Consider the following 25,975-nt stretch of genomic DNA (forward strand, 5'->3'; position numbering starts at 1 on the left):
GACACGTGTTTCGCCGTGTTTGCGGCTCGTCAGCTCTGGGTAGCTGCGCGTCGTTCCGGATTGGCATCGGAACCGGAACGATGCGCAGCTACCCAGAGTTGACGAGCCGCAAACACGGCTAAACACGTGTCCTCTGGTGCTGTCGCATCGTTCCATGAGTATATATATATATATATATAATGAAGAAAAATAGCATACGCTCTTTGGCTGCACGTTGAACATATGTTTATAAGTCCCAAACGTCGCCACACCAGCATTGGACAGCTGTTTCGGCCCAATAAGGCCGAAACAGCTGTCCAATGCTGGTGTGGCGACGTTTGGGACTTATAAATATATATATATTTATAACAGCTGTCCAGTACTGGCGTGGCGACGTTTGACTTACAAACATATATGTATATATATATATATGTTTGTAAGTCAAACGTCGCAAGTTTCGGCCTTCTTTGGCCTCATCAGCAGTACGCAGGCAGGCAACGTTTGAGCGGATGGCGTCAGAAGGTCACGTAACACGTGATTCCTCCTGTCAGGGTGAGCTAAGTCACCACTAAAAGCCCAGTGCAAAGCCAGTGAAGTATACTAGGAGAAAAAATAGCCGGAGCTTTTTGGCTGCACGTATAGCATATGTTAGTAAGTCAAACGTCGCCATGCCAGTACTGGACAGCTGTTTCGGCCTTCTTGGGCTTCATCAGCAGTACACAGGCAGGCAACGTTTGAGCGGATGGCGTCAGAAGGTCACGTAACACGTGATTCCTCCTGTCAGGGTGAGCTAAGTCTCTAAGACATATGCTATACGTGCAGCCAAAGAGCTCCGGCTATTTTTTCTCCTAGTATACTTCACTGGCTTTGTGCTGGGCTTTCAGTGGTGACTTAGCTCACCCTGACAGGAGGAATCACGTGTCACGTGACCTTCTGACGCCATCCGCTCAAACGTTGCCTGCCTGCGTACTGCTGATGACGCCCAAGAAGGCCGAAACAGCTGTACAGTACTGGCATGACGACGTTTGACTTACAAACATATGCTATACGTGCAGCCAAAGAGCTCCGGCTATTTTTTCTCCTAGTATATATGTATATATATGTAGTTGACCGAGCTACCTCTCCACATTAATCACGGTTCCCAGCAAACACACATGATTCCCAGATCATCCCGTTTTCATCTCACGGCCTCATCGGGATGAGTTGATCCATGCATTGTCCCCCAGATCTCCGGGAGCGAGCAATAGGAAATCGTCCCATATTCATCCCTGTGAGAGCTGCCTGCGAGAATGCAGACGCCGCGAACCCTTCGCGCCTCCAACTGCGCTTGCGCGGTACGCAACTGCGGCTGCATTTCGTAACGTTACTACGTGATCCTTAATATGGTCGTTACCGAACACGATGTAAAATTTATCAATTTCATTATTCATATTTACGCATGGCATATCCAGTATTTTGTGGTTTTAATAAGGTACGCGACTTGCGCGGCTTCTAGGCGGCCAGTGGGAGCGATATTCAAACGTTCAAACCGTTAGCAAGCTCGTCCGGGTTGCAGGATGGAGGTGTTGTGGTGTGATGTTACAATTGTGAGCGAGTTGTGCGTTGTGTTGTGAGTTTTGTGAGCGACTTGAATTGTGTTCATTTGTTTGACTGCTTGTGAGTGTAGCTGGGAGAAAAGACACCACTCTGGAACCAGACTGTACGCTGAGGTGCCAAAAAAATGTGGATGCCATCACGCACATCTCGACGAAATGTCAGTGTTCCCGTGAGTGAGAGCCTGCAAGCAATACGTTCGTAAGGTACAGCGGCGAAACTAACAATGTGACGGCAACGAGGGTAGCCGGTACCCTCAGTCAGGGCATGATAATACGAGTAACAGCGGTCCAATGCTCTTGGAACACGGCGCGTTTCTATCCCGCAATTCTCAAACAAGTGGTTCGCATGTCACGGACATTTATGAAGACGCTTCCGATGAAGGTATAGAAGAAGTACATGTGTTACACCAGCGAGGGTCACATATGGCTCATTTGAGCAACGCTTGTACGGAACAGGCGTTACCGATGGCAAAGTGTCGATGACTAAAGTGCATGGACGCTTGTACAGATGTTCAGTCACAGGTGCAATTCTGAAGGACACTCTCCACTAACATACATGGACTTGAGCGACGTTCAAGGTAAATTAATCTATATTACCACAATTTAGGAAGCGTAGAGTCAGTATATTTTTCTTTGTAGAAAATTCTGTCACGCCAACTTCTGCAGCATGACTGTTCTCCCGCACTGAAAGACCTCCCTTGTATGTCAAGTGAGTTATTGTTGCAGAACATGATCACTCTTTGTTGAAAATAGGAGAAATGCTGTCACGCTGTCTCTGGTGCAGCGTCAAAAATCGCAGACCAATCCAAGATGTGCCGCCTCCACCTACTTGGCAACCTTATTCTCACCGTATGATTCATTCCAGTGTTTCATGGCCTTGCATTGAACGTGTTGTACTTTAACGCTGGTAAAATTAAGACATTCATCATGCAGTGAATGAAGCTGGGCATCCGGACCCTGAATTTCCCATCGGGGTACGCAGAATTATGTATTTCCAGCCATACAAAACGCTTTTGAACATGCTTTCAGCATGGTTGGCAAACCAGTCCAACCTAAATTTTAGAACCGCTGGATGACCTTGACACTTTATGCGCTTCATATCGCTTTCGACATTGTCACACAGAGTCCCACACAGTCCGCCAAGTATACAAGGATGCAATGGCAGACGAGGGAAATGAATGAGCGTCTACTTCAGCCAGTGTGGCAGTCAGCCCAGCTGTCTCAGTCCCAGCGAATAAGGCAACCAGACGCACAAACTTCACAGTATGGTATGCCAATAGAGATTCTCCCAAACGATATTGTGATGCGTTGACTGATGTATGGTGAACTAACTGCAAAGCAGCTGTGCGTATCCCAAGCAGAAATCAACAAGATGAGCGGCCCCTCCCCCGTACTGCTGCAGTGTATATCCTGCACATGGTAGGAACATTTTCCTGTATGTTAGAAGTGCATTGCAGATCATAATTCATTCTGTAGTCAGCATCATAAAAAAGAAAAAAAAAAGGATCGCGTACTATACCAAGCATACGATTCCCTCTGTCATTACTTTATTTCCTTTTCTTTCCGCCAGATATTGTGCGTGAGTAGCTGGTGCTCTTAACGAGTGCCTACATCTCCATTTTTCTTCTTTTTCATTCCATTCACGTTGCACATATTTCCAAATCTGTAAACATATTTTTAACACTCTGTACTCATGGGACAATCATGTGCTTTGACGTAAAAAATGTCATCTCCTGTTTAGATGCCAACATCTTGCAGCGGAGCAGATGCTTTGCACATCGGTCACAGGTGATCAGAATATTTTATTTAACATAATTATCTAAGTACACAAGTCACAGGTATGTAGCTTTCAACGTTTTCCTTGATTTTGTGGCAGATTGCAACTTTTGTACGTTGTTTCTTCTTCTAGGTCTTGGGGTGTTAATAGGTGCTTCTCGAGGGCTGTCTCAGGGGATCTCCCCACATCGGACGTAAATACCTCCACTTTGCCTCTTTGCTTGCAGCGAAAGGGCGCAAAGCAATTAACATAATTTACTTTAGCCTTTACAGCTCAAGTGCTCAGAATGGTGCATACCATGAAGCTTATTCAGGAGCACCACACCGCGTGGCTTGACCTCATATAGGCCAAGTTAACAACGGCACCAACGGAAGGGCCTGCAGAAAATGACATCTTCAGGGAGCCATTCTAATATCGTCAAGAGCTTCTGCGATTCGATGTCTCTCTTTACCATCACAAAGGCTATAATTGGTACGTTCTGCACAATCCACGCGCATTGTCTACATGTATTTTGGATAAGGTTGTGCGTAAAGTTCTGTTTTCGTCAGTTGAGTATCTCATGGCTTTTCTTAATGATGCGCGAGCACGTTCTTCTGAGATGTGGGGGCAGTGACGAAAGAGACACCACTAGACTGATTTTGTGTGAACTTATGTCAGATGATGTGGCACAGAACTTCAGCTACAAGGGTCGTAAAGGGAAAAAAAGAACTTAAGCGCCCTCAATCTGGGGCAAGATTGTCATTCGTATGTACTTTACTCTGCATACTAAAGTGCTCATAACACTCAAATCATGCATTTGCAGCCTTCAAACTGTCTTGTCAAGTTCTCATGCATGCTCAAACGACTAGAATGTAGCCCGCTCGAAGCTTCTGCTTGCCAAAAGTGAAGAGGGGAGTTATACTGTGATATTTTCTGGAGCATCGTTTATCTAATTGAAGTACTGTATACAATATTTTCTTGTGATCTGACTTAAAACGTTGTTCCTTAAAACTTTATTATGCGAGGTAAAAATCGAAGACTTTTGTCATGTACAGTATCTGTCAGCCACATATGATGGAACGAGGAATGTAACAAGAAAAGGCTATAAGTGTTGTATATCAAGAACAGTTGTTGAATGTTTCGAAAAGTAGTATGTTTTGGTCACATGTATCTTTTCCTTGAGACAAATTAAATAGCTGTGAGTAATTGCCTAATAATGCCTTACGTAGACGATGTTCGTAGCAAAAAGATCGCGAAATTACCACAATACGAAATAATATCAGAAGTGACAATCTGTCACGAGCTTTGTGCCTTTCGATAGAATAACGTCCATGCTTATGTGAAAAAATGTCACCTTTTCTGTGGATTTCCAAGTTGCAACGCGGTGCATTTTTCTTGAAAAAAGAAAAAAAGTGTACTTTGACTGAGACACAGGGGTAGGTGTTTCTGAACCCAGTCTGTACCTTCTGGTTGACACATAGACCCTATATAAGAAGTGAAAAACTTTGCTTTGTTATCCCTAAGTTATTTATTAGCAGCATTGGGGGAAAAACGGGTAGGCAGATTAACAAGGTTCATCAGCTGCTGTTCGCGTAGAACGCTTCGCCTGTTTTAATACCGTGGTTCACATTAGCTGGGACACCCTGTATACAAACATTTCTCAGTTTACTGTTCAACCCACCCTTTTTCTATTTTCTCTTCTGAGAGAGATGAGAGAAGTTTGTGAATGTGTTTGTGAAGCGAGAATAGGTGGAACCTTGCACCTCCACTGAGTTTCAGAGGTTTTTCCAACAGTGTGTTTATGTACTCTCGTTTGTAGTACGTGTTGTGTACAAGGCCATGTGCGCTTAGGAAATAAATATATTTTACTGAAATTCCAAAGCAGTAGTTTCAGTGCTCTTCGCCATTCTGAGCCACGGCAGTGGGCGGGTAGCGGGAGGAGGAGCTACCGCGATCTCTGGGCTGCATGCATGCTTCACTGCAATACCTCAAAAGACGCACGCAGTATCGTCCCAGCTTGATCGCTCGGGTGATCCCCGGGTAGCTTGCGGGGACGTTACTCGGGTGGCCAAGTTGTGCGTTTTTCGGAGTTTTTTCGGGGATTGGCATGCCTACCGGGAACGAACGCATCGCCCCAATGCGTGGTTCGGGGTTCATCGCAGGTATGGATTTTGGTTTGCTGGGTTCACGTTCCGGATCTGTTATTGCCTAATACGGTCGACACGGATTAACTCTCGGGGATAAATGATAACATCACTTTCCATGTCCTGTTAAGATGTTGTAGAGTTAGCGACGCTTTTGCATGTAAGACGCTGTTTTACTCAAGCCGTGATATCTCTCTTATTTTCTAACACGAATACAATAAAAGGATTACTAAGAAACATACAGGGTGTCTGTTTTTGGACGAGACAGTTTTTTCATAAAAAACTAAGGGCAATGGACGTGCTGTTTTCACTTCTATCATCTCTGGGTCGGCGGACGTTCCTGGCCATATGTTGCTCGACCGTCAAATGACTAATTACCTAAAAATCATTCATTAACTTTTTAATTATAAAGATTACGAAGCTGCCCCAATGAGAACATCTGTTCCTTTCGGTGACCTGATATCGTAACCGTTGTCAGAACAAAAATCCGTTCGGTAGATCGTCCGCGAAAAATTCGTGAACGAACACCATTTTTTTCTTTATTTGCTTCATTGCGCATCTTCGGACACGCGTCTTTCCTTCACCCCCAATGTGAGATGGTGAAGGAGCCTCATGAGTCCATGATATGCTTCCACAGTGCCGCCTGACGCGTCGATGATGAGCTCTAACTTGCGGAAACAAAACAAAAACACATGTATCGGGTGACGCTATCGGGACTGCCCTTATCTTGTGTTGCATTTTCTGCTAATCTTTTTCCAGGACGCAAGAGGCGACAGTGTGCTCTTTCGCCCTTTTATAATGGGGGCAAAGGAAAGACGGGTCTCCGAAGATGCGCAATGAACAACGTATAAAAAACATGGTGTTCCTTCACGAATTTTTTGCGGACGATCTACCTGACGGATTTTCGTTCTGAAAACGGCTACGATATCAGGTCACCGAAAGCAACAGATGTTCTCATTGGGACAACTTCGTAGCTTTTATAATTAAAACGTTCATTAACGATTTTTTAGGTCATTAGTCAGTTGACGGTCGAGCAACATATGGCCCAGAACGTCCGCCGGCCCAGAGATGGTAGAAGTAAAAACAGCGCGTCTATAGCCCTTATAGTCCTTTTATGGAAAATCTGTATTGCCTAAAAAATACACCCTGTATGTTACATCACAGAGAAAACGTGCCGTATACGTTAACCTGACGATGCTGATTTATGAACGCAGCGAGTCAGTCGAATTAACTCTAGAAGATGTTATTGCATTAGCAAGCATTTTCATATAATACAACTCGGCTAAAGGACACGCCTTTCTACTCTGGCCATTTTTTTTTTTCTAACTCGAAAACTGTCAAGAGAATTACTATGTGATACATGTTGCATCGCAGAGAGAAAAACGCGGCATACTAATGATAGTTACCTCCGTGCTGACGCCATTGATTTATGCACACAGCGAGTCAGTCGAGGTGAACAACAACAACAACAACTTTATTTTGGGAGGAAGAGAAATAGAGGTGATACTCTACCCCATTGCTGGTGGGGATGTGGGGAATAAGATAATGAGCCCCTTCACAATAACGATCGAAGTCCGATGGTGTCCAGAAATGTCAAAAGAGCTTTGAGCGCAGATCGTTGCTGGGCTGGATTGGGCCAGGGACCAAGCAATTTCGATAGGGAGAAGGGGCGAGAGTCCAGCTGACTAAGAGACTCGGAGAGTGCGGTTCGGGAAGGTTGGTAGTGGGGGCAATGAAGAAGAATGTGCTCCAGATCCTCAAGGTGAAGTTGTAATCTGTCTCCTGGATAAACGATAACTTCACTTTCCTCGTCACATGTCTGTCTTTGGGGCGAGACAGTCGACGCTGTACTCTCATGGACAAGCGAAGCAGTTTCTATATAACACAGTTCGTCCGCGACGCTTTCCGGTCTGAGTTGGAACCAAGTGAATCCACTTGAAAACAAAAACGTTTTTTTTTTCAAGTGGATCCACTCGGGATTCCAGCTCAGTTTTTTCCCTGAGGGTGCTCGACTGGAGAAGCAGACTATGGTAAGTACATTGTTTTTGCTCTTTTTTCTTTGCAATGCGATATAGTGTTTTTTCTTTTTCTTTCCTATGAACACGCAAGTTCACGGTCATTTATGGAATGCAAGTACATGAAAGAAAAAAAAGCATGTTTCACTCCACCCACTTTCAGTGACGACATGCAGGTCTTTGTGATTTTAAGGCGCACTTCCTTAGACTAGCGCAGTAAACGATTGCAAACAGTACAACATTTTTTTATTTAGATGCACTGAGAGTGAGATGACAACCCTTTTCGATAGAGAGATTTCATATCCAGAGTGTTGTTGACCAACTGTCCTGCAGAGAGAGAAATGCTGCCCAGTCAACGACGAATTGTTAACTTCTATTCTAAATACAAACAGCATACTTCTGAGCATTTCCTTACCGTAATAGGTACTTGTAAGATCGACTGTCTCTAAGCATATTTTTTCAGCTGGTCTCTTTCATTTCATGTTGGGGTAACAGCAGAACACTTCAATTTAACGCCTATGGCAAGCAGGCCAGAAAGACACGAGTGTGTCTTCCTTCCTCTAGGGAGACGTTGCTAATCTGCAAGTCGGTTTCACCGAACTCCTACGAGCATTGGGAAGCCAACTTTAGGAAATGTTCAGTCTTGCTGGATTGCATGTTTCTTTTACACTAAATTTAGCGCAACGTTCTTGCAATCGTTTGGTTTTGGTTTGACATAAAACATATTTTTCCAATTCATCTTCTTTTCTGCAGTTACCGCGACGAAGTTGAAGGAAAGAGTGTGAAAGCTTCTTTAGCTCGATGATCGCTACAACAAGCAAAAAAATGTGTGTCACACAATGGAGAAGAGATGGAAAAACAAAAATTTATTTTTTTTTCACGTGGATCCACTCGGGATTCGGGCTCAAGATTTTTTCCCCTGAGAGTGTTTGACTGGAAAGGCAGACAATGGTAAGTACATGGATTTGCTCTCCTCTTTTGGCAATACGATATAATGCTTTTCTTTTTCTATGAACACGCAAGTTCACGATCATTTGCGGAATGCAAATATGAGGAAAAGAAAAAGTTTCATTCGTCCAACTTTGAATGGCGATATGCGGGTCTTTGTGATTTTAAGGAATACTTTCCTAGACCGACACAGGTAATGAATAGAATAAACGATTGCACACAGTTAAATTTTTTATTCATTTAGATACAACGACAGTGAGATGACAGCCCTTTTAGATACAGAGATTCCATAGCCAGAGTGATGTCGACTAATTGTCCTGCCGAGAGTGTAAATGTTGCCTGGGCAAAGACGAAGTTTCAACTCGCATTCTAAAAACAAACAGTATACATCTGAGCATTCGTTATCGTAATAGGTCTTTGTAAGATTGACTGTCTCCAAGCATTTTTGCAGCTGGCGTGTTCCATTTCGTGTCAGGGTAACACCAGAACGCTTCGTTTTACTGATTTCACCCCAAATGCCTACCGCAAACAAGTCAGAACCAAACAAATGTATATAAAATAACTTTTGCTGTTCAACTCCTTCGCTGCAATTGCCCTGAAGAAGTTGAAGGGAACAGGATGGAAGCTTTGTTAGCTCAACAACAATTTTATTTTGACTTTGGAGAGTGGGGAGATTCATCGCCAGAGGCGATACTCTACCCCATTGCTAGTGGGGATGTGGGGAATAAAATAACGAGCCCCTTCACAATAACGGTCGAAGTCCGATGGTGTCCAGAAATGTCGAAAAAGCTTTGAGCGCAGATCGTTGCTGGGCTGAATTGGGCTAGGAACCAAGCAATTTCGATAGGGAGAAGGGGCGAGAGTCCAGCTGACAGAGAGTCGGAGAGTGCGGTTCGGGAAGGTTGGTAGTGGGGGCAATGAAGAAGAATGTGCTCCAGATCCTCAAGAGCACCACAGTGGCAGCAGGTAGGAGAGCCAACTTGTCTCAAGCGGTAACGGCACTGAGCTGTAAAGGCCACATCGAGACGCATTCGGTGGATTAATGCAGCATCTTCATGAGAGGTGTTTCGTGGCATACGGAAAGCCAGTGTTGGATCAACTCTGCTCAACATAGATGGGGGAGAATGTCGGTTGTCCATTTTGGGAAGTCAAGGGTGTCACGAGGCGTCGCAGAATGGAACGGCGGTCTCCTCTCAGCAGAGCAATACTGGTGCGTTTCCGATACGAGAGTGCTGCTTCTGCGGCGCTGTCTGCCTGCTCGTTCCCCACGACACCACAATGGGCTGGAACCCACTGGAGAACTAGTCTGTGGCCTGCCGCGTAGACAGTAGTAGTAATCACTGGACACAGAGTGCCGCCAACTCACAACTTCGTCTAAACACGATTTAATTAGCAATTAGAGCTAATAGGGACCCCCCACATTAATCAGCACACTCCAAGGAGTCATTACACTAATTGGGGAGCATCTATCTCGTGTCCAGACCAAGCTGTGAGTTGGCGGCAACCTGTGTCCATAAAAAAGAAAAAAAGAGATGGAAATAGAGTGGATGAAATGGAGAGAAACAATTTATTCAAAAATCTACGACGCCGTGGCGAAGAAACCGCTCCGAAACATCCGAGTGACCAGCGCCCGCCATGTTAGTAGTTGGCGACAGGCCGTTGCAGAGATCGACGACAGGTGGCCACTTAGTTGCAAGGCATCACACCAGATGGCGCCACCATCATAGCTCTATGGGAGAAAGACAGAGAACAACAAGATACTAGTGGCGGGTAAAATGGCAACACTGCTAAACAAGTCTAGGCATTTGAGAGAAAAGATCTAACCGCTACTGCTAAACAGCACAGAGAAAACAGTACACATCGGGGAAAAGGCGATCGATTAGGCCTAACCAAAGCGTCACAAAACTATGCAGCTAACACAAGGCGGGAACCACTGGGCACACATCGCTAAACATGCATCAACACGAACAAAAGGCTTGCTCACCGCTAAACAAGTCTAAACATGCGAGAGAAGGCTTAACACGAGCGCGGTCCAACATCGTCAAACCACTCGTTGGTCACCGCTAAACAAGTCAAACCACGAGGGCACGGCAAACATGCGAGAGTAGGAGCGTGGTAAAACAACGCGGCAAATCACTCACCTTTTCCCCCGCGGCGATGGGTGCGACTGCTCCATCCGAGAGGCAGCCAGAAACTGAGCGGGCGCGGGGACTGCGGAGCAACCGAGCGCGCGTCTGCTCTCCGCGACAGCCAGTGAGCAACTGACTGGGGCGACGCGCCACGGCAGCTACGCATGAAACGCATTACACAGTCCGAATAACTTTGATGAGACTCTGTGTTTTCTTTCACTGAAACATGTTTATTGAATACATACAAAAGAGTTGGTCGATAGATGCCTGCACTTTGTTCCACGGTCACTCGATTCACAAGGGCGCTCATGGTCTTTCTTGCCTGATGCTGTACAGCTTGGGACAGAAGTTTACGGAACACCGGGGTGTCGCATTTCTCCAATGGTGCGACAACCTAGCAGCAAACAGGAGGGGATACACATACTGGGAGGTGGATAGAATAGCCGGCCACCCGTTTCTTATTCGATCTCTTCCTGATTGCTAACAGGGGCCGCTCCAATGAAGCAATACGCAGATGCCGTGTTCCGTAAACTTTTGTGCCAAGCTGTACAAGGAGGGGACGTACTGCTATACAGGAAGGTAGTTCGGCTATCGGGGAGGTTGCTGGACGACTGTTCCTGTGCTGCATGATATGCGGTGACAGCGGCTAGCGCTTCCTGAACAAACAATGTCATACATAGAATACACTACCTCAGAGCAGAGCTGGACTACTTACATTTTGGTCCGCGAAATGACTCACGTCGTGGATGGATGCCCCTCGTGGGCTTTGGATCCACCGTCGTAGAACCAGGGCGCCTCCTCCCCCTCCTCCTCACATTGCGCTGGGGACGACTGTACTTTGGACCCCGTGCCATGTCTTACTCGATGCCATTGCGATATCGCATATGATGTCGACGATGACAACCAAACGAAAAATGAAAGAAGGATTAGATTTAACCCAAATTTGGAATAATTCTCCCTTTAAGAACTCCTTAATTTTGCATAATCAACATGGACTCTAATGAAATTCGTGTTATGCACGGATTCTCCCCCCCGTTTTGGAGTAACCCAGGCGAAAATATTTTGAACTGGTACCAGTTGAACTGTGTTATCAAACAGGGACCAGTTCAACTGGTCCCAGATCAACTGGTACCAGTTGGGACAACTGGTCCCTGTTCGATAACACAGTTCACCCAGTCCCAGTTGCAACCGGTCCCAGTTGAGACTGGGACCGGTTAGAAACCAGTTGTGCCAACTGGTACCAGTTGAGACTGGGACCGGCTAGAAACCAGTTGGGCCAACTGATACCAGTTGATCGAACTGGTCCCTGTTCGATAACACAGTTCGCCCAGTCCCAGTTGCAACTGGACCAGTTCAACTGGGACTGGGTGAGCTGTCTTATCGAACAGGGACCAGTTCGATCAACTGGTACCAGTTGGCACAACTGGTTTCTGGCCGGTCCCAGTCTCAAATGGCACCAGTTGGCCCAACTGGTTTCTAACCAGTCGCAGTCTCGACTGGAACTGGTTGCAAACCTCATTGTTCAGCTGGGACCGGTTGAAGTGCCTTCACTTAGAGCGGCCTATTCGGACAGAGGTTAGTTTGTATGTAACCGGCGCCCCTTTGCAGGATCGCTGTTCCCAGCAACGGCAGATCCAAAGAACTGCAGTGCAAAATTGTATTTTATTTGTAGTCAAACATTACACATATTTTAATGTACATGCAGCGTAACTATAATGTAATTAAATTATAGCAGTAGATGAACTACAGAGTTACATGGAATAGATAATACTTCATGGTTGATTGGTCCCTTGCTTGACTGCCTTGTGGACATCTTGAATCATTCAACAGAGTATTTGAGGTGTTCTTAATAGCACACAATGGATCGATATTTTCCTTTGAGCCCCAGCAGCTTAAGGTTTCTGGAAAGTTGAAAAGGCACAAGTGAATATGCATCCAATTACAACATGTAATTGTAGTGTGTGCCTGGACAGTCACTCAATTTGAGCGGTCGTGGCCCCGGAAAGCGCGCGAATCTCTCAACATTTTCGTTGTGCAGTAGTTGGACGTTTCAACTAAGAGATTTACCGGCTTTCGGGGGCAATGAGTACTACTCTGGTGCACTACGCTAGTTCGACAACATCCGTGGTGTGAAGGATCTAAAACACGAGAATGAACAAAAAAAAAAGCAAAAACAAAAACATGAATGAAAAAAGTTGCTGGTAGCGTTAACCGGATGTTACTCGTAAAACGGCATGCACTTGCAGGTGCCACGAATGTGACGCGGAACAAAGAGAAGAGATTATAGTGGAAGTAATATTTCTAAATGGTGCACAACGGAAAAGCACTTAAGCATATAGTACTCACATAAAGCGGTCTCCACAGTCGTATAGTCAAGCTGTATTCCTATAACACCCACCTGCCGGCCGCTGGTGCTCATTGTACTATCGCACTGTCGTAACTTGAAGACAAATCCTTTAGATTATAAAACCAACGCCTATGTCACACATCACGCTAAGAACATAACGGGCAAAAATCGCTGTACAAGCACGCTGCTAAGCAAGCGACCGTTGCACATTAAACGCATCATTCATCGCGGGAGCATGAACGCACAAAATACAAATATAAGAGTTCCAAAATAACTTTCGTTAACAGGAACTTTACCAAAAATTGAAATATGATTATTTATGTTAATAAAGCTACTTTCTGATCGTTTTTATAACTTCGTCTTGCAATCTTCATATTAACCTGTCCTGGCACTGAAACCGAAACTTACCCCCAAATATGTAAACTGGTCCAGTTCGAACTGGCACCACCTCACTTCCAGTTGCTACCAGTTCAGCTTGAACTGGTACCACAAAGTGCCCAGTTGCCACCAGCCCAGCTTGAACTGTTACCAGTTTACTTTCCAGTTGCCACCAGTTGGTGCGAACTGGGAACGAGCCGGTACCAGTTGACTTCCCAGCTCAAATTTTCGCCTGGGAATCTAATGAAAAATGAAAGAAGGAATTCAATTTTGAATAAAGCCAGATTAAAATGTACCCCCCAAATCTTCCTCATTACGCCTAACGAGAATTCATGTTTCCCATAAATTCTCTTGCTCATTCCCAATTTTTGACTGGTGTGGGGGATGCACCGCAATTCCCCATTAAGCCTAATCAGAATTCATGTTGGCCATGAATTCGCGTCCCTTCCCAATTTTTTATAGTGTGGGTGATGTTCCCCCTAATTTGAAGTTCACGGAGCCTAATCGGACCTCATGTTAGGTGTGAAGTCCCTCCCCCAATTTGAAATAATTCTCCCGAGTGTTCCTAGCAAATAGAGAAAAAGAGGCATTACTGAAGCAACGATTACTGAACAACACAAAAATGCGCTTACCTCCGGAGCGAGCAGAGATGACATTTCGGTGCCATCGTCGACAGCATCTCAACTGTCAACTGCGGATTATCCCACGTTCGCTTTTATACGCAGGATCTGGTTTCCTATTCTTGTATTGTATCGAAAAAAACTCACGGTATTTGACTTGCCATCCAGCGTTCAGCGCTCGCACTCGCTCTATTCCACTGGTGCACCAAGGAGTATTGGACGTGCTCCGCTGCCCCGAAGCTTAAAGGGGCAGTACCTTCTAGCGGTAAAGTCTGTCCCTGTAAGCTTTGGGGCACTCTGAAAAAGAGCTTTCCCTCTAGTCCCCACTGCACAGCGATTTTTTGCCACTCCTTGGTGTAGCACACCATGAGCACTTGTGTGGTAGCTGTCTCTATGTCCTCTTCGCCTACGACGTTTGCAAAAACGACTCCATATCCAAGCGGGGCACATCTCCCCCCACACCGGGGATCAGCTGACAGAATAGCTGCACAATGTGCGTTACAGTGAAACCTACAGAGGAACGTTACGTATTAGAAAGGAACTATTTCTAAACAAGAAGAGATAGAGAAACACTTACCAAACGGTGGGCGAATGTGGACCAGAAGGTCAAAATTATCTAGAACGTATGCATCATTTCTCGGTGGTCTTGATTCGGGGATAGTGGACGAGGGGTGTACATGGGGATGACCATCTTATAGTACAGGGTTCTCACGCTCGCACTAACCCCAATTACGTCATATCCATCGATTACGTAAATCCATCACTTTGCTTCTGTGACAAGATGCCGCCTTTTGTTCCTCCAATATCGTGCGAGGAGGAGGGGAGACACAGGGGCGTTCGAGACCAGACACGTTCAAGGACTACAAAGAGAGAGAGGAACCACATCCTGTGTAACCGTCCCAGAGTGGGATTCGAACCTCCTATACTGGACGCGACACACTAGTCACCAGTCTAATTCGTACTGCGTGACGTTTTTCGTATTGCGGGGTTCGTGTCTACACACGTCACAACATGTTCAAACACGTCCAGACATGTTCAAACATGTTCAATGACGTCAGAGAGAGGGAGAGAGAGGAACTAGTGTGTCCAGGGGCGACTTCGACGGTTCGCCGCCCGTGTCTGAACACGTTCAAACATGTTCAAACACATCTTAACATGTCCAAGCACGTTGAATGACATCATAAAGAGTGAGAGGAAAAGCTTTACTATAAATGTCGAAGCGAACGTTCGATCGTCATTGTCGTGCCATCATGATCAGCTTGGTAGATCCTCGTAAGTAATACCCATGACGTCATCATCGAAATGTTTGAAGAGTTTCGTTTCCAGTGTACAACACTTTTGCTGCGCGTAAAGTCGTTTTTTCCCGCCTCACATATTTCGGGAGATCGGCAGCGCCCGCTTCTTCTGCACCAACTGCGGTGGATTGTGGTCTAAAGGTAGGCTTCCTCGTTATTTTTAATACGTTCTATAGCCAGTCACATTTTTTAGAGCAAAATAATTGGACGGACCGATTGATTCGCCCGTTTCTCGGCTGTCGAACGGTACCGTTCCACGTACGTTGCGAAGGACTTCAACTATTGAAGGAAGATGGAGAAGATGGACCATCAGTGTCACTCTGTGACTGAAGAAGATTGTACGTGTGTTTGAGATAAAAAAACACGTGTTTCTCACGTTCCTTTCGTGCAGATTACGAATGGCTACTGACGGGAGATCTACCTCTGGTCCCAACCTTCAAGCCTCCTTCGAAGACCTTCTTTTTGCCGATCGGCGATCAGCTGACCACCTGTCATTGCGGTGGATTCTGGTCGAGAAACCCCAGCCATTGGTTAGACTCGAGCCTTTGTCCGTATTTGGGCTGTCTTCCCAGCTACGAAACCAAAGCTGGAGCCTAATTCATGTATAACCTCTCACGATAAATAAAAAAAGGTTGTGTATATATAATCCCATTCCGTCTCAGTCATGACGCCCAAGCAGCGGTTTGCAACCTTTGTGCAAACGCGAATGTATCGGGACTTGCTGCGATTACGCGATTATATTCATGGCGATAGCTGCGAGGGAGACTTTCGCTCGATTCTCAAGACGATACCCTTATGTCTGTTCACCGTCAGTGGGAAGATTGCAAAGAAAATGAAGCGTTTCGTAGATTACAAGCTCGAGCTGTTGGAAAAGTATAGACGACGAGAGACAGTCGACCCGTGTCTCATCAACGCGGGTTTCAACCGACCTATCGTCCATCACTACTGGCTTCTCCACACATCCCTTGACGTCACAGTGACTGGCGGCGACGAGCCTCGGATCAGCACGTTGGAAGATCGTCTCGCAAGCATCTTGTGTATGTCGTGAAAAAATAGACTATTTTACGAAACGAGTTCGCTCACGAGGAGACGTTTTATTGTTCCGTCATTCTCTTCGAGGTTACAGGAAAACATGGATACACAATTTTTCAAGCTGAAGCGTTTCGACATGCGCGTGGCTACGTAAATACAAAAAAGCCCGCAGTAAGGCGAAAAAGGCGATTGAATACACTGGTCACACATCCTCTGTGCGCTCCGACCGATCATGACGTCAATGAAAGACAAAAAACGGCCGCCGCTCTGTGATGATATTCGACCCCCCTTCTGTTCAATACGGAGTGGAAGATACTTCGTACCAACTTTTTTATCCGGTCAACGGAGTAAATAATTCCATGAATACACTGGTCGTTATACTCGTCCACTGAAGGTAAAGTCCTTTGAAGGTTTGCTTCGATGGGGGGAAGTCCGTAGCTGTCGAAAAATACGGCAGACCCATCATAGTTTTTCAGGTAGAGCACCCAGTGCTGGCCGCGCTTTCTTCGCTCTTCTGTATTGATGATTAAATAGCCGAGCTTGCCTAAAACGAAGGCTTCGTCCGAAGCGCAAATGCCTCTCAGCAACGAGGAAGCGAGGGGGTTCAGGGACACGAGTTTCAAGATGTCGCTCTCGTACATCTTTTCTATGGGAAGGTGTCCGTACGGTCCTTGTCGACGCACATGAGCTTTGGACACGCGGAAATCAAGAGGACGGTGACCGCGTGTGGAAGGGCTTTAGCGAAGCGTAATTGCAGGCGAACGCTTCCTTTTCGCCACTCGTTCAAATGCGAAGAAGAAGAACACTTGTCCACGTCCAAGTTGAAGTAGAGAAGGAACCCGTTCGTTTTAAATCGCTCGTAGCTATACTTGAAATGTTTTTCACCCAGTTCTTGCAAGAAGTTAAAGTAGAGAATTTTGACAAGGTCGTTCTTAAAGTCGTACTCGACTCGCACTTGCTGGCCGTCTACGGAGAGCATCGAATGAGACAGGTCGTAATGGCAGAATTTGAAGGGGTTCGACTGGATGTCGCCCAGAAAGTCGGACGTGGCGAACAGGGCGACGCATAATTTGGAAGGCACCCTTTCGGGGTAAACGTTTTCAAAGTGAGCGTCCAAGCCCCCGGCACTCAAGCTCCGCACTTTGGTTTCCAATCCGCATAAGACGTAGATGGCGGGCGTGGTCTGAAGCCGCCGCTCATATTCCAAAAACAGAGAAGGTGCAAGCGTCACCTTTTTCAAGTGTAACGTTATTTCTTTAATGTCCACCTCATAATTGTACGTTTTCTCGTCGTTGGGGGCCGATATGAGTTTAAATTCGTCGTTGTTTTCCACACTTTGTCGCTTCGTAACGTTGTTTTGGACCGTGAGACGAGACTTCGTAATCGTTCTTTAAATGTTCGTCGTTCTCGACATAGAGTCCAGCCGCGTGCACTGTTTCTTGAGCCAGGGGCGTGAAATGAAGCACAACGTCCAAAATACTCCTGTAGGCGTGCAACTCGTTGGAACTGACGAGCTTGTTGTTCGCGTAAACGGTGTCTTAAACATGCCGCTCAAGAGATGGTTTATTGGGAAAACGACATCTTTCTTGTCCATTTCTCCCCCATCGTCGCGAACAACGCGCGGTCAAAGACACGAAACTGCCGTAGAGATCCAAGTGCGCCCTTTGCAAATTTTGAATAGAAAATTCGATCACGGAATTATTTACTCCATTGACCGGATAAAAAAGTTGGTACGAAGTATCTTCCACTCCGTATTGAACAGAAGGGGGGTCGAATGTCATCGCATCACTCGTTAGACAGAGCGGCGGCCGTTTTTTGTCTTTCGTTGACGTCATGATCGGTCGGAGTGCACAGCGGATGTGTGACCTTCACGGCGTACCAAAGATATCTGCAGGTGCGTCGTGCTTCGGCACCATGGCTGAGATCCATCAGACCGACTTTATAGCGATTCGAGAGCTGAAGCGGACTATTGAAAGCTACCGTGAAGGCGTTGAGTTTATTCGAGGGAAACTTATCCATGCTGGCGTTCGAGAGCAGGTGGATGTAGATGTCTGACGTCATTTCCCAATCTGGACCACATCGCTGTTCGGAACCCAACTGTCGTGTTCTTTGTCGTAACCAAACCAGCGAACCAAGGAGAAGCTCTGACCGTTCACTTACTTCTTTCTCAGCACTTTCGTTACTGGCCAAGGCTGATTGGCGTCTTGGGTTACGACGAGTACCTCCTCTGGGTAGAAAGATCTGTCCATTTCCTTACCCCAGTAATCTGCCAGGTGCACGACGGGAGGGGAGGTGTCTCTCAGGCGGGAGACTGTGAAAATCTGAGGCGACCAACTCTCTTCCGAGCTTTTATGAAAACCTTTTCTGTGTAGTAGGACCATCACTTTATCCCCCACATTGAGCTTCTTTTTCACGGAGGATACAACGGGCTTCCCATTTATTTTATTGAACAGCTCCAATTCGTTTTCGGGTGTGATTTTGGACGGGCTGATGGCCAAAGTCCTGTGTTTGGTGTTGTTGTAGTCGTCTTGGGAAGCGCGGAAACGAAGTGGTATTTTCCAGTTACTCTAAAATAGGGGAATATTCTGTCGCGTAAAGTGCGTATCACCCGTTCAGCCTGCGATGCTTAGATTACTGGAGAGAAGGTGGAATACATGTGGATCTTCTTTTGTGACAGGTACTCCTTGAGGGTCTTGTTGTACAATTCCCCTCCTCTGTTGCAAAAGATGCGTGTGGGTGCGTTACCTCCCCAAAAGTCTTATCATGGCCGTTTTCATCTCGGCGGGGAGCTTCGTCTTTAGCGGGAGGGTGCGCAGAAAGCGGGAGAAGGAATCGATCGCTACGAGAATGTAGCAGTAGCCACCGTTGAACCTCTTGCATTTTGAAAAGTCGGTGAGGTCCATTTGCCACACGTCGTTGACCTTGAGCGCGATGATGCGTCTCCTATTAAACTGTCTTCTTACCGGATGGTGTAGCGTGTAGGCGTCCAGCTTTCTGAGAATGGCGAGAGCCTTCTTTTGCTCATGTGACGCACTTTTCTATAGCGTCCACGCCCCCCAATCCACCCTCTGGTTTCTCATATCCCTCCATAAGTCGTCCACGCAATGGAGGCTTGCTGCTGCTGCTGCTGTTGAGGCCTGCGAGATTTGGGCAGAGAAATCAGGCGCAATAGTTTCGAGACTCTGGGGAACCAGGAAGGTTTCTTTCCTGTCTTACGTTGCAACATATAATTGACGAGTTCGTAAACGGAGGAGTGCCTGATGGGCTTGCCTAACACGAAGACACAACCCTCGCGATCCCAGGAAAGAACTTTATTTAATTCCGAGACGACCCTTTCTGCTTCCTCTTCGTCCACCTCTGGAGAGAGGAGCGAATAGGCGAATAGGAATGTAGCGTCGGGCGGCTTTTTTTTATTGTCGTAGGGGTCAAATCCGTACTGCTTGAGTATGCGATACAGTGCTTGCAGTATGAGTTTCACTTTGACGTCGTCACTCTCCTTCGAGGAAAGAATGTTCCCGATGGAGGACATGGTCACTTCAGTTCCCTTGGCCATTGGCGAAGAGGTTCAACACGATGGAAAGTAGGAAAGGAACAACCTACGAAAGAACGCCCTGTCCTCGCTGCTGAGACAGATAGCGCTTCAAACGTTGCGGATTCTTGTGAATCTTTTTGTAGGCGAGCCGTCGTAAGAAGCGTTTGTGCTTCTTCAAATGTGCAAACGTGTCTGGAGCTAGAGCCACCTTTCCGTTCAATACATTGAGGCAAATTTCAGAGATGTGTTTCATGTCGGACGAGGAAGAACGTCTCAAGACGTCTCGACGGCGCGGAGGAGGTAGAGTGGAGAGTACTTTGAGTAAAGTGAGGTAAGGGCGGAGATTCATTTCGGGGCGTAGATATATTGACGTTCACCCGGAAAGATATTGCTACGCAACCTGTGATCCTCGTGAGTAGTACATTAGATTAACCCTACGGCCAGGAAATGACGTCAAACAGGAATTAGATTAACCCTACGGCCAGGAAATGACGTCAAACAGGAAATGACGTCATCAAGGACGTATGACGTCACTCCAGGCCGCAGCCGCTCCGCCCTCATATCAGTGAGGTCAGTGGATAAGATAGTTAATCAGTGACGTCACATAGTTAATCTTAGTGATATGATATCAATGATAAGATTAAGTAACAATAATGACGTCATGGTGAAACACACTAGGAATCGAACTTGGGTCCTTTAGGTTGTCAGACGAGCGTCTTAAGCCACTGGGCCACGGGCTCTACATGTTTACTTGCGTCGCTAATCAGGATAGAATTGTGTGGGGTGGAGAGGTTGTTTGATTTCTTTTACGCCAGGTGGCGTCATGGGGGGGAGTTGAGTTCGTTCATCTACAGATGGCAGCACTTCCAGCAAATTTACCGCCGTTCAACAGATGGCGCTACCTGCGCCCCCAAATTTTAAATTTCGCGCCCATTTGACTTCGCTCTTGGTTTAAAAGAACTCCCCACGATCATGTTGTTTTCATTTTAGAAAAAGAAAAACAATGGCGAGCCAGTTCTATGTCAACTTACTGTCAAACACCTCGAGTGATGTATTTCCTAGTAACACAATGAGCGATTTCGTTCAAAAAAAATTACGAAGCACTTCTACGTCAGTTTCCTGTCAAACGGCTCGAGTGATGTATTTCTTAGTAACACAAGGAGCAAGTTTAGAATGAAACTCGCTCACCCAGTGCAATTAGATCGAAAGTGACAGGTTGCTCTGACTGAGATGAATATTCCATTTGCAATTAACAATAACACGAGGAGAGCCCCTCCTCGTTACTGTAAGCGTGAGAGAGCAAGCAAAATGTGGGAGAAAACATTATTGTAAATTTTTTCTCCATCCCTAACGAAACAGTAAAAAATAACGAGTATAAAAAAGAACAAATTCATTCGCTTTTTCATGACTTATTTTTATTATAACAGTTAGATCACAGTTATCTTTCAAGTCTATAGTCATTTCAAAGAATGAGCAAAGCATAGTGCTACTCTAGTTTACAAAACAGTTGAGCTTCGTTGACATTTGGATTTTCATACTCTAATTCACTGTGTTATGCAAAATAACGGGCATATTGTAAGACAATTACACACATGTCTCGCTATAGGGATAAATATTCCTTCTATTGACGTTACATGACACAGTCAACCTAACACAGCATCGAATCGACATTTAAATTAAGTCGATCCACATACCGTGTGAGGACGACGATGAGGCAATGTTGATTTTGTGTTGGTGATATCCAAAGCGAACAGAAAGTCCAACAGATCACTGGTCTCTTTGCGGAGGTTTTCCGACAAAAGGAGGTCATCACACTCAAGTCTTGACTGATGAAGTTGTAGGACAACTTTCCCGTTGCATGAGAGAGTCCTAGAAAGGCTGTCTCGCTCCGATGAGGAGCAAAGTCGCTCTACACATGATGCCGACGAGCCGCTGAAGTTTCTACAGTGAGCCAGACGGTATGGGGAAGTGACGGAGACAATCATGAACCGTTCGTACTGCATTTCCGTGAATGCTACAATGAACTCGCATACAGCAGCCTCAGATGATTACGCTCGAAGAGTCCACTCGTACATCAACAGTCTGACTCGCTCAGTCTCACCAGCTCAGTCTCACCAGAGAGGGGCTCGCAGTGACGGCGAGAACATCAGGATTTGACAGGCAGGCCACATGACTGCCCCCCTCTCTGGATTCGACGCTGTGCTAGGAGTTCTGTTGAATGTTTCAGCCATCTTTATGTCAAGGTTTTCTTTCCCATACTTTTATTGACAACCTCCACGTGACAACAGCGTGCCTTGTAGACGTCATAGACACTAATCACCTCTTTCCGCAAACTCATCGCTAGCCTAATCTCACTTCGTTCCGCTTGACAACTTTTGCGCATTCGACATCGTGTTACATCTTTTCCTTCCACGTGATCGCTCCATGCATATGTCTTCGTGTTACATCGTTGCAGTCAACATCCTCGTTACTCGCGGTCCGCAAACTCTTCGTTAACCTTTTTTTCTTTTTTCCTTGCAAAGTAGAGCGTGGGTAGCACTTTCGAAATCTGCTTTCGCAAAGGAAGAGATCCAGTGTCGTCTGCTTTTCATCACTTTTCCGAAGAGAGGCGAGCATGGAATGATAGCGACACATGTTAAGAACTAAAACAAAAAAAAAACAAGTTGAAACGAAATAGTAATGTCTTCAAAGAGTGCTTGATTATTATGTACATATTTCTACTCACTTAAAAACAAAATAAAATAAACTAGTGATTCTCCGATTAAATCTTTTTATTGAGATACTTTAACAACAATATAACAGCCCTCTTCGACAGCGTAATTCCATATCCAGAATGATGTTGGCCATGTGTTCGACCGAGTGTGTATACATTTTGTGGGCAGCGATGAACTTTTAGCTCCCGATCCTCACACAAACAACATACTTCTACACATTCCTGATCGTAAAAGCTATGACTGACATTCACCAATCTCAAGCACATCTGTAGCTGTTGTGTTTCATTGTGTGTGAGAGTAACTCCATAGCGTGTTGGAAGACCAGTCTTGTCCCAAAGTCGTAACGCCAGCAGTGATGCATTAGGAGGACACGTATGGGCATAAACGTATTCTTCCAGCTCAACTTCTTTGCTACAGTTACCTTGTCGAAGTGAAGATGATGACTTCGTTAACTCAAAAGTTACTATGACGAGAAAGAATATGTGACACAGAAGACAAAATAGAAAACACACCCTATCCATTTCGCTCTTTTATGATGAAGTGAGAAGGTCTTAGTATTGAGGATGAATTTATTTCTTATTGACGATACATTTTTCTTATTCACAAACAAGTCGATTTTTCAAAAGGTCCAGAGTAAATAAAGTTATGTACTTGGCAGTTGAATGGAATCCATGCTTTATGGCAGTGTCGATAAAACACAGACTCTTTGTAGCAAGTTGCATGGCATCGAAACGAGTCGAATAGTCAAATAGCTCACTCATTTGCCGTGACCATTCGGTTAGTAAAACGAATGATGAACTTGTTAAAAACGAATCGTCTGTATGAAGCATGGAATACATTTCCTTTGCAGTTTCCCAAATGACTTGATTTGGAGGATTATTCGGTAGAGCTCGAAACAGCACAATGTTCGTCACAATTTGAAAAGCTTCCGCTAATGGCGTCCTCCTGACCGTTGTTAACCCACAATTTGATAGCTGCTTCCAAGAGGTATGTTTCTCATTACATGGCAGATGGAGTTGAAATATGTGGGACCTCCTATTCCATTTACCGCATTCATCTTCTCCTTTTTCCGATTGCTCTGTTTCGTCGTCTGTGGACCATGAATCGCCAGGCTGGGTTTCAACGTCGGACCATGCTGTACTGGTCATTTTTTTTTCAACCGAGGTAATTTTCTGCTATCCACTGCTTGTCCGCACTTCCACTGAATCTAACTAAATACTGGAGCTTTCCATTTCTAACTCGTCTTTTTATAATCTTTTCTACTTTCGGTACTTCTCTCACTCTTACCATTTCACTCTCGTAGAAACTACCAATGATATCTTCATTGTTAAGGTCACGCAGTAGGTATGTATTAGGATAACCTATTTTGATTGCTCTCACCGAAAAAATCTCTTTCGTAAATGACTGTAAATATCTCTTTGTTAACTGGTGTCTATATTTGGTAATTCTAACGAGATTACCAAGATTGTAAACTGGCTTCTTTGGGGGTTCAGTTGGGGTGGGATAAAGTCTTTCTCGGAAAATGTGCTCGTTTTCTTTGGTTACATCCACAGGTCTCGCAGAGAGAGTCCTGTGCACTCGATTGTTGTACGCTTTGATTACTTGAGGTAGAATCTTCACATAACGTTTATGACCCTGATAAGTAAAGATACGGTAAAGTGTAGACACAATAGTTCTCTGACTTCTCTCAACTATCGAACATTTATAAATAGACATAGAATGATATAACGTTATGCCTTTTCTTTTCAAGAACTCTCGCACTACCTTGTTCGTAAACTCTGTTCCTCGATCACTATGTATCAGCCGTGGAGTGCCGATCCTCTTAAATGCAACTTTAAATGCTCGAAGAATCTCAGGAGATTTTTTATTGCGAATGGGTACAACAGCGAGGAGCCGGGAAAAAGCATCTATACAGAAGAACAAATAGCGAAAACCATCATTTTGCCCTTTTAGAGACTGCATGTCCTTTAGGTCGATTTGGAACATTTCCTGCTTTCCGAGTGCAATTATTTTCCGAAAGGTCTTGGGTCGCTTGTACTCCTTATGTAAGCTGTAAACATCACTTGTCTCCAGATATTTAGCAACTCTGCCCTTCTTTTCACCGATGGCTTGAGCGAGTCTCTGCACTCCACCAAAACTGCCGGCATGTTCTGGGTCGTAATAGGCGGCCATTAGTGCTTTCTTCTGCTGCGAACTCGAAGAGCGTCAAGGGATAGATAGGCATTTATTGTAGCTGACACGTCTCCTCTCATCCAGGAAGGTTGTCTGTTGTGAAGTTCATACTTCAGCAATTCGACAATGGACGAGTGTGGCACTACCTTCCCGTGACATATAACTCTTCCGTACTCGTCGTAAGCTAGAACAGTTGTTATCAGTTTGAGTATTGCTAATACCTTTTTATGATGCCTTGGAGGGAAGTGCGACAATATGGTTTCATCTTGAAAATAGTCTTTCTGTTCCTCCTGCACAGGCTTCAATATGGGGTCCATGTTAGGTTTCGGCGGGCACGCTTTGCAGCACGTGTGATTGCTGGCGAGGCACCTTCAGGTGTGCTTGCTTCACTTGTAACAGGCGATGCTCGACTGCTCGATGCTCCCGTTACTCTGTGTTTTTTTAAACGATTTGGATGCACAATAAGTGTTGGTAGATTCAGTTTGACCAATAGCGGCAAGATGCGATCGAAGTAAGGAGGAGTTGGAACATTTCTCGCTCTTGAGACAAGATAATAAACGAGATCGATTATATTACTATTCTCCAACGTTTGACCGTCAACGATTACTTCGAAGGTTTGCGCATTCCAGGAGATTGTTGGTTGTAGAAGTTGCAGAAGTTGGTTTGCTCTGACCTTATAACCACTACTCATAAAACCAACAATTGTGTCACTTTTCTCCCCCTCCTCGGTCTGTGTTCCTTCTTCTCGCGATCCAGGAAGTGTTTCGCTTGTATGTTGTTTTGCAGCTCTACTTGAATGTAGCAAAGAGTGAAGATACTGAATTATCTCTTTTGCCTTGATGTCATCCGGTTCATCTTTCTTCAATATATTTGGGATGTGATCTTCTCGGTAAGGTACAAGTTCGTATTTCTGCATCGATTATACTCCGATTGCTTTTGCAATCGCTCTTCCACCCAATGAGGAGATGAGACCCAACAAAGGTGGCAATAGAAACTGCAGAAAACCACCCGATTGTTGCAAGACCTTTTTAGCTTTCTTGACCCCCGTTGCGTCTCGTTTTGCCAAAATGCGAATTGATGCTGCGTAAGGTTTTAATTGCTTTCTTACTCTCGGAGTTACTGTGACGTTTCCTTCACAAAGGTTCATACAAATTTCTCTGACCGTATTCAACTGATCCTTTGTAGCATGCTCCAAAAGATAATAACGTTGCTCGGGTGACGTAGTTTCTGCGAGCAAGTGAAGAAAATGAATATTCTTCTTTACACGTTTCATGTTTTATATACTATTTGGCGATGATCGTCGGGAAATATGTTCGTCC

The 25,975-nt window shown here is 45.3% G+C and overlaps 1 long non-coding RNA gene across 1 annotated transcript; it reads left to right on the forward strand.

Moving 5' to 3' along the window:
• The first annotated feature begins 1,611 nt into the window (after positions 1 to 1,611).
• On the forward strand, positions 1,612 to 3,093 carry LOC135392894 (uncharacterized). The gene is made up of 4 exons (XR_010422287.1): positions 1,612 to 2,152; positions 2,214 to 2,283; positions 2,359 to 2,842; positions 2,917 to 3,093. It is a non-coding gene; the product is annotated as an uncharacterized LOC135392894 (long non-coding RNA).
• Positions 3,094 to 25,975: the final 22,882 nt, after the last annotated feature.

Source organism: Ornithodoros turicata, chromosome 4 (genome assembly GCF_037126465.1).
Source record: "Ornithodoros turicata isolate Travis chromosome 4, ASM3712646v1, whole genome shotgun sequence".
Classification (NCBI taxonomy): domain Eukaryota; kingdom Metazoa; phylum Arthropoda; class Arachnida; order Ixodida; family Argasidae; genus Ornithodoros; species Ornithodoros turicata.